This window comes from Tupaia chinensis, unplaced genomic scaffold (assembly GCF_000334495.1).
Source record: "Tupaia chinensis unplaced genomic scaffold, TupChi_1.0 Scaffold000542_1, whole genome shotgun sequence".
Lineage (NCBI taxonomy): Eukaryota > Metazoa > Chordata > Mammalia > Scandentia > Tupaiidae > Tupaia > Tupaia belangeri.
In genome coordinates this window covers 211,708-220,103 of record NW_006160055.1, presented here as the reverse complement: position 1 = coordinate 220,103, position 8,396 = coordinate 211,708, and the positions used below count along the sequence as shown (strand labels likewise).

General features: G+C 55.4%; 2 protein-coding genes across 6 annotated transcripts in view; one reads left to right on the top strand and one right to left on the bottom strand.

The window, feature by feature from the left end:
• The window catches only part of PNKD (PNKD metallo-beta-lactamase domain containing), a 103,656-nt gene that overhangs the window by 16,921 nt on the left and 78,339 nt on the right, over positions 1-8,396 (top strand). The gene's annotated exons all lie outside the window — the stretch shown is intronic.
• TMBIM1 (transmembrane BAX inhibitor motif containing 1) overlaps positions 1-8,396 on the bottom strand; it is a 26,446-nt gene that overhangs the window by 12,640 nt on the left and 5,410 nt on the right. Inside the window, exon 2 of one of the 2 annotated variants that reach the window (XM_006157440.3) lies at positions 2,909-3,016. The exons of the other annotated variant lie outside the window; for it this stretch is intronic. The gene's annotated coding sequence lies outside the window, so the exon portion shown is untranslated. The remainder of the gene's footprint in view (positions 1-2,908; positions 3,017-8,396) is intronic. 2 annotated transcript variants of the gene reach the window in all.

Sequence of the window (8,396 nt, the reverse complement as noted above, 5' to 3'; positions counted from 1 at the left end):
AACATAGCCCAAGAGGCTACTGCAGGAAAGCCCCAGCTGAGCCACCAAGCCATGCGGTCACCATGACTGTCCCATCACCTCCATGGGGGCCCTTCACTCTGTGAAGTGAGATACGTGGCCCACTGAGCTCACAACCAGCTCTATCAACAGCCTCTGATCCTGAGAGTCTTCTGAGGCACCAGGTTCGCTGGCCTGTCCTTTGCCTGGCTGGACAGCTGCCCCTCCCTCCCTCCCTCCCTGGAGACAAACAAGGCAAACACGTCCTTTCCCAGACTCTGGGGCTGTGATGGCCACAGGGTGAAGGGTGACTCAGGGAGGAGGTCAGCCTTGGCTAGGCCTCCAGCCTGTGTTCCGGTCCAGCCCAGCAGGCTGACTCACACAGACTCCCTCCGCACACCCTAGGCCCGCCCTTTCAGGCTTCTGGTCTCCGAGGACTTCAGCAGCAGACCAGCCTGCTGGGAACATAGCAGGTCCCAATCCAGGCCTCTGGGGCCTCAGCCACCAGCCCGTCCACACCAGAGTCCCCCTCTGACCACCTCGCCACATCACTTTCTTCACCTAGAGAATGGGTGCAGCGCTAACAGAGCTGTGGGAGCAATTGAACAAGAAGCTGCACACAGAGCACTTAGAAGGATGCCTGACTCCGGGTAAGCAGGGAGAGGCGCGGCCTTCTTCAGTTATGATTCCACTCTGGCCTTCCAGCAGCCAGCAGCAGAATGCTGTTATTATTCCTGTTTGCAAATGAAGACACTGAGGTCAGAGGACTTGAATCCCTTGGCTGAGGACACCTCACCAGCATGTGATAAAGTCCAGGCTTGAGCTTCATCCCTGACTCCCATGCTTGCTGGAGACAGAGAGGCAAAGTGAGGAAGTGCCCTTCCCCGGGTGAGGGGGGAGGGGACGGCCACACTAGGACTCGTCCTGCTCCATTTCCTCTCTCAGGATTTGGAGCACACATGCACACGTGTCCAGCGTGATTTTTAAGCTGCTGGGTCCAGGACTCGAACCACACAGTTGACCATGTGTGATCCAGCCACTTAACCACGTTGTCACTGTGACCATCCCTTCACCAGGGAGGGAAGGTAGGGCCACACCACTGGCTAGCCCCAGTCCATGCTTTTAATTCCTCATTTAGACTCCCCGGCCTATCTAAGCCCCTCATGTGGCAAGGGAAGGCTTGTACCATTCAGCTCCTCTGATGCCACAGGGCTTAAATCTGGTCCACAGGGCTCAAACCCACTCCATAGGGCTTGAACCCTCTCCACAGGGCTCAAGCATGATCCACAGGGCTCAAATCCGATCCACAGGGCTCAAATCCGATCCACAGGGCTCAAACCCACTCCACAGGGCTCGAACCCACTCCACAGGGCTCGAACCCATTCCACAGGGCTCGAACCTGGTCCACAGGGCTCGAACCCGGTCCACAGGGCTCAAACCCACTCCGCAGGGCTCGAACCCACTCCACAGGGCTCGAACCCGGTCCACAGGGCTCAAACCCAGTCGACAGGGCTCAAACTCACTCCACAGGGCTCAAACCCACTCCACAGGGCTCACACCCGGTCCACAGGGCTCAAACCCCGTCTGATAGCACAAAGAAAAGAAAGTGGTTCAGTGACAGAGATTCCTAAAGGGCAGAGCCAAAAGGAAACACCAAAAGCAGCCAGCTCCCTCACTTTACCACCAGCCAGCCACAGAACAGAGGTATAGCGGCCTGTCCTTGGCCATAGAGCTGGTGCTGGGGCCAGGAGATCCTAGCTGTCTGCTGCAGAGGCCTGGGTGCCGGAGAGGAAACCCCTAGTGCTGATGCCAGCCAGGGGAGTTGCTAAACTCAGCCGCACACCCCTTGGGCAGTGCCAAAGAACACTGCCAGGCAGGCAGGAGCCTCTGCTGTCAGCCTCCAGCCAAACTCCACAAGGCCGCTGGCTACTCCTGCATCATCAAGCCCTCAGTTGCGGATGAGGTCACAGCTTGTCAGTCTGCCTGGGTAGTAGGGATTGGGGGACGTGGTCAGAGTTTCCTGTCATAGCTATGTTGAAAAGCAGGGTGGGAGGAGAATGGAGTACAAGGAAGGTGGGAAAGGAGGGCGCTCGAGAGGCCGGAGCGAGGCTGACGCCCCGACTAGAAACCAGGCCTGTGTTCCGCAGCTAGCGACTGGGCAGGCTCACCATCTTCAGGCTATCAAGGGCCTTTAAGCTTCCCCAAGGGAGCCTGCGTTTTCCTAAAATTCAGCAGGTGTTCAGCCTCTCCCTGAACTCTAGCAACAAGGAGCAAGCGCAGGTGGCCTGAATCGTCATCCGGGCGCTCAGACTGCTCCATCCTTGCACATTACAAATTCAGCTTGCTCCTCTCTCTCACGGCCCAATCCACATCAGGAAGGAGCCAGAGTCCCTCTTTTCTTCTGTAAGACCTGGGACCCAGCCATGGCTGCAGAAGTGGGTGACCTCAAACAGCAGGACTTGCTGGCTGGCAAGGTTTTCTGGTGCCACGATGGGGAAGCCTCTCCTTCCTGGTAGCCATCCCAGCCTGCTGAGACTCAGGCTCTCCTGGGGGCATATGAAGGGTTAAGGCTCTGGAATCTGCACCAAGGAGGCCAGCGCTACTGGGGTTACAGCTAAAGGGTGTGTGTTCGGAGAGACAGAAGGAAAGGAGCAGCAGTTGACTGGTCCAGGCAGCTTGCCCTCTTCTGCCAGGAACGGTGCCCAAAGCCAGAATGGAAAGAATAGCTCAAAGTGCTGCATCTCAGGAAATCCCACCCAGCAGGCCCAGAAGCACAGCCCCACCCACTGGGCGGGGGCCTGTAGGACACTCCCTCCCTCCCTTTTCCTCCCCTCCCGCCAATGAAAACACTACTGTCCTAGCCCAGCGCAGAGCCAAGGGCAGAGGAGTAAAAAGATACACCCAGGAGTACCTGTACCAGTCACCACCAGGCCTGATTCGGGACCAAGGTGGCCAGAATCGATTTAATATCCTTTGGTTGGCCTGGCTTCTGAGGGTAAGAGCATGGAGCCCAGGGGATCTGAAAAGAAATTCCAGGGACCAGCAGTTAGCATAATGGCAATGTTGCTGCCCAAGATCCCCAGAGGAGAATGGAGAAGGGATTGCGGCGAGGAGAATGGAGGAGAAGGGATTGCGGTGTGGCCATCCCCCCTACGGGGTGATTTCTCGCTTTCTGTCTCTCTGTCTCTCTCTGGCGAGCGCACGCGCCCTATAGCAAAAAACCTCTCCGAAAACAACAACAACAACAAAAAAAACAAAACTGAAATTCCAGGGCTGGAATGGACTTTGGAAATCATCTGGTCATTTGACAGACAAGAATGCCCCAGAGCCAAGAAAGTTCCTGCTCCTGCCCAGGACAGGCCCTCCTGGTCATGAGTTTGGAACGGCCCTTCCCAGTCCTGCCCACTGCCGAGAACTCGGAGTGACTGATGCAAGCACGCTCCCCCCTGACGAGGAGCCAGCCTCCACGCCCCCACTTTCTCCCGCTTCCCACTCAGAAACGGATAAGACTGCTGAGCCATTACTTCCCGCCCCAGCAGAAGCCACCCCTCCACCCCTCTCTAGCCAGGGTGGCCTTTCTCTGGCTGCACACAGAGGTTGGCTCCAGGCTCCCAGCGAGAGGCTGCCTTGGAGCAAGAGAGGGACCCAGGCACTGCAGCTCTCCTTCCCCATCACCCTTATCTCCCAGGGGGCGGGCAGACCAGGTCATCGGGGTGGCACCCTCAGACTCCAGCCAAGTCAGTAGTCAGGACACCCTGGGAGTACTGATAAGGAAAGAGGAAGCCATTAACTTAAACCCTGTGCCCTTCTGAAAAAGCCCTTGTATAACACTTCTGTCTTTTTAGTTTATTTATGTCTTCTGTGAGAGGGAAAGACTGGGTGGCGATCACCCCCGATGGCCACGTCATTTTCCTACACCTGTTTCTTCACCTAGAAAGTGGATTTAGCACTCACAGTCGTACCCCTCGTAAAGGCCGGCTCAGCCAACCTGGGTCGCAGACACGTACATGTGCCCCACGTGCTCAGAGAGGCCCAGGACACAAACCCACGGCTGTTCCCATCTGAGGCCAGCTATGTATTGCTGGCCCCAGCCCCCTCCTATCTTTTCAGCTGAACATCGAGATTAGGAGAGGAGGGCCAGCCAGTGGCTTGGTGGTGAAGGTGGCTGGATCCCACAGGCCAACCGCATGATTCAAGTCCTGAACCTAGAGGCTTGAGAAACACACTGGGCATGTATGCCCCAAATCCTGAGAGGAGAGTGGAAGGAAAGGATTGTGGTGTGGTCACCCCCAGGACAGGGAGCTTTCTCACCCCTACACCTGTGAGTGTTTGTGCCATGTAGCCAAAAAAAAAAAAAAAAAAAAAAAAGAAAGAAAGAAAGAAAGAAAGGAAGAAAAGAAAAGATTAAGAGGGGAGAGAGGCAGAGGAATTCACAGCCCACAGTGGGGAACTGCAGGGTTGGAAAGGAAGAGAGGCACTTAGAGTAGTAAGTACTGTAACTAAGTACTCACCAAGCAACCCCAGTAGTAAGTACTAACCACAGCACATCTGTTCCTGACAACAGTCCTAGGAGGTAAATTTTCTTACCCCTACTCTCCAAATGAGAAAACAGAAATTCACAGAAAAACAGATCGATCTAAGGTCCCACATAGCACAGATGGATTTGAACCCAGTCCAGTATTACACTGTTTGCTTTCACACCCGATGGGAGCAGGAGCCCCTGGACACCCCTGCAGGTCACCTGCATCAACAAGCCAGCTCCTGGGGTGGGGTGGGGGGGTAAGGTAGTAAAATGAGGGAGGGAGCTGAGCAAGCGTGGTTGATACCATCAGGGTGGTACCCTCAGATCCCAGCCAAGGTCGGAGCTCAGGCGTACAGATAATCCCTTCTCCCGTGAGCCAGGGTTAGCAGGTAGGGACAGGAGTTCTTGGACTGTTTTTCCATCCATAAGATGAATACCCTGAACCGAAAGATCAAAGTCCACTTCAGCTCTGCCAGTCTCTGTTCCTGAAAGAACAGCCTACAGAACAGGGCTCCAGGGCAGAATGGCATACACTCCAGAGAATCGAGGCTGGGGGTCACTACTGATGTGCAGCTGGCCGCAGGCCACCGACAGAGGCAGAGGAGGGTACATGGTATGTTCTGGGCATGGGATGGCCATAACTCCCTCTCCTCCCAAACGACCTCCATAATGCCTTCTGGACCCTGCAGGCAGCTTCTCCTCCTGGGTGCTCACCTACCCCAGAGCCTGCCAGGAAACAGCAGAACACTGTTAAAATGGAAGGGTGCGAGGCCTGGCTTCTTGACTGGTGTGAGAGAGCAGGCAGGTGATCTCCCTCGGCCTCCTTTTACGTCTCCATCAGCCCACACGGAGGAGAGTTTACCAGAACCAGGGAGTGGACAGCAAGAATCACCTAGCCCAGCATTTTTCAGACTGTTCTAAAAAACACATCCTAGAGACGTTGATGGATGAGCACTAGAAACAGAGGAGCCCGAGAAACAACCCATAGCTCCTTCTTGGAAACTCACAAGCACAATGGCGTATTAAGCCTCCGAGAAGTCCTACAGTGAGCAAACCTGATCACCCCAGTGTTCCTTCAGATTTCCTTAAGCTGAAACACTTTTATCAAGGCACACCTATTAATAAATATCCTGTGGGTGCTGACCCAGGCCAGCTTTGTTTTACAGACAGACCCAACCTAGAGAACCATTCACATCCTAGCTCTTTGTATCTTAAAAGCCCTTCCGGGGCCAGAGGTGGCATGGTAGTTAGGGTGCTGGACTCACACATGGCCGACTGTGGTTCAAGTCCTGGACTTGGCGGCTTGCTTTCTCACTTTCCCTTTCTCTCTCTCTGGTCAAATGAAAGAAAATGATGATAGTGAATAAAATTAAATCATTCTTTAAAAAGAAAGGTCCTGTCTGACTGCAAGCCGGCCCCTCAGAGCACCCCACTGTTACCAGGGATGCCCCTTACTCTCAGGATACCAGGTCAGTGCCGGGGTCCTTTGTCAGGATTGTCCCCCATTCCAGACCCCTCCTCATAACCTCCCTCCACAGTGGGATTTACTGCCAAGGGCTGAGGGGTATCTCCAGCTAGCACAGAACCAGGAAACTGGCACCCCTCGCATCACCTCTCTGTGATAGGGAAAGTACAGGTCAACAGATCAGCATGCGGACTCATTACGTAGGCCCTCAGATCAAAGACTCGAACATAAGGGGTGTGTCTGTACTGAATGTGCACAGATTGGTCATTATTTCCTAAACAGTACAGAATAACAACTACTTACATCAAACTGGGTATCATAAGCAATGTAGAGATGAATAAAAGTATATGAAAATAGGGCCAGCAGGTGGTGTGGTGGTGAAGGCACTGAACTTCCACATGGCTGACCACAGTTCAAGTCTTGGACCAGGCAGCTTGCTTTCTCACCTCCTCCCCAATCCCTCTCTGGTGAATTTAAAAAAATAATAATAAATCTTTTTTTAAGTAAATGAGAAGATGTGTGTGGGCTAGCTACAAAAGCTGCACCATTTTATATAAGGGACTCGAGCATCTGTGTGGACTTTGGTATCTGCGGGAGGTCTGGAGGCCAACCCCCCTCAGATACCAGATGACTGTATTCCTATCATCTCTCAGCTGGAACTGTAGTACCCACTACCAGGGCCTGTGCACTTCTGGGTATTTCTGTTCTACAATGGGACCCAAGTTTTAGCTTCGAGTTCTAGAATCTCAGGATTAGGAACATTCTGTCAAGGTCATCCGTTCCAGAGTTTCCCAACAGAACATGTCCCAAGGCCCCTGCAGGTTTAGCACTTGTCAGCAGCACTTCCTCCCAGAGTAGTCGCTTCCACTCTCTGGTCCTCTCAGTTCAGCTCTCTGGGGACACACAAGTCTGGTCATAGGTCACATGATGAGGTTTCAGTCAACGACAGACCTCATATGTGACGGTGGTCCCGTGAGTTTACACGGCGGGCGAGGCGTGTAGTCACCTACACCATCTTGGTTCACAAGCACACACTACGAGGTTCGCACAACCATGAAATCACCAAAGGACACATTTCTCAGAACACATCCCCATCACTGACTGACGCACGACTGTTATGGGTGTCCCTTCTCTGAGGCTCCTGCTCTTTCTCCAGGGCCCAGAGTGAGAAGTCCTGAGGCAGGAGGTGCTCTGAGGTGGACAGCTACTAGCTGAGGCCCCCATTCCCAGGGGAGGAGACCGAGGCGAGGTGGCCATTATCCCAGCTCATGACACAAGGTCCTCCCTACCTTTACGACACAGCCTATCATCACCGCTCTGATGTGCCCGTTTTTACAAGCAAGGCCCTGAGGTCATGGCACAAGAAGAAAGGAAGTCAGAGCCCTTGACCCTGTGTGGTCCCAGCACTTCTAAGTCACAGACCAGGACTCAGGCCTCATGACTGGAGAGGCAGGAAAGCAGGCAGGTAGGGGGGAAATGGACCCCGCTGAGCCCCACTCAGCAGTCCCAGGAAGCACCTGCCTCACCCTGTAGCTACTGGCCAGGCCAAAGGCGCCAGCTTTGAAACCAAAGCTCGCCAGTGGGATGAATATTTCAGAGCGGAGAACTGGACACCTGCGGGCCCCGCCATGGCATCTGGCTCTGACCCTGGTTCCCCGGCCTCTTCTCCCGGGCCCAGGGTGCTCTGTAGAGCCCCGGTCCCTTGGAGACCTCGGGCAGCAGCCACAGTGCAGTGAGAGGGGCTGGAGACCCCATGGGTGGAACCGGGCTCAGCCTTGCTCCCCTTCCCCCGCACTGCGCCCAGGCTCCTTCCCCAGCCTTCTCCACCTGCTTTCCCTTTTCCGGGGTCCCTGCTTTGTTTTCACTGTCGCCCTAGAGGTCAGGAGGAGCATGGTACTTCCTTGCGGCTTACTGAACCGCCCCCCGGGGGGGGGGAGAGCGGATCAAGAGCTGGGAGCTGGGCTGGCTGGGGCCACCGTCGTCGGCTGACAGGGTTCCCAAACCAAGCACGGGGGCTGCTCCTTGGCCTCCACCCCAGCGCCAAGCTAGGCCTCCCTCCCCCACCGCTCGAATACCCATTCACCTGGCTACACTAAGACCAGCGCCAGGGGCACGCAGGGGTGGGTGCCAGGCCCCGGGCGGTCCTCCCGCCCTCTTCTCCCCAGCTGAGGGCCATAAGAGCCCTCGTCCCACACACAGCTGGTCACGCTGGGGCTGGCACGGTGGGCACGCCCTGCGACACAGGCCACTCGTGACAGTAAGAGGGGGACATGAAGACCTCCCCAGACCGGGGCGCGCTCACCGGTGCCCACACACACCTTGCTCGGCTCCCAGAGCTGACCAGGGGCGCCCGCCCCGGATGCGCAGAGAAAGCGAAACGTCAGCCGTCAGGGCGAGCGATCTCCGTCTGGC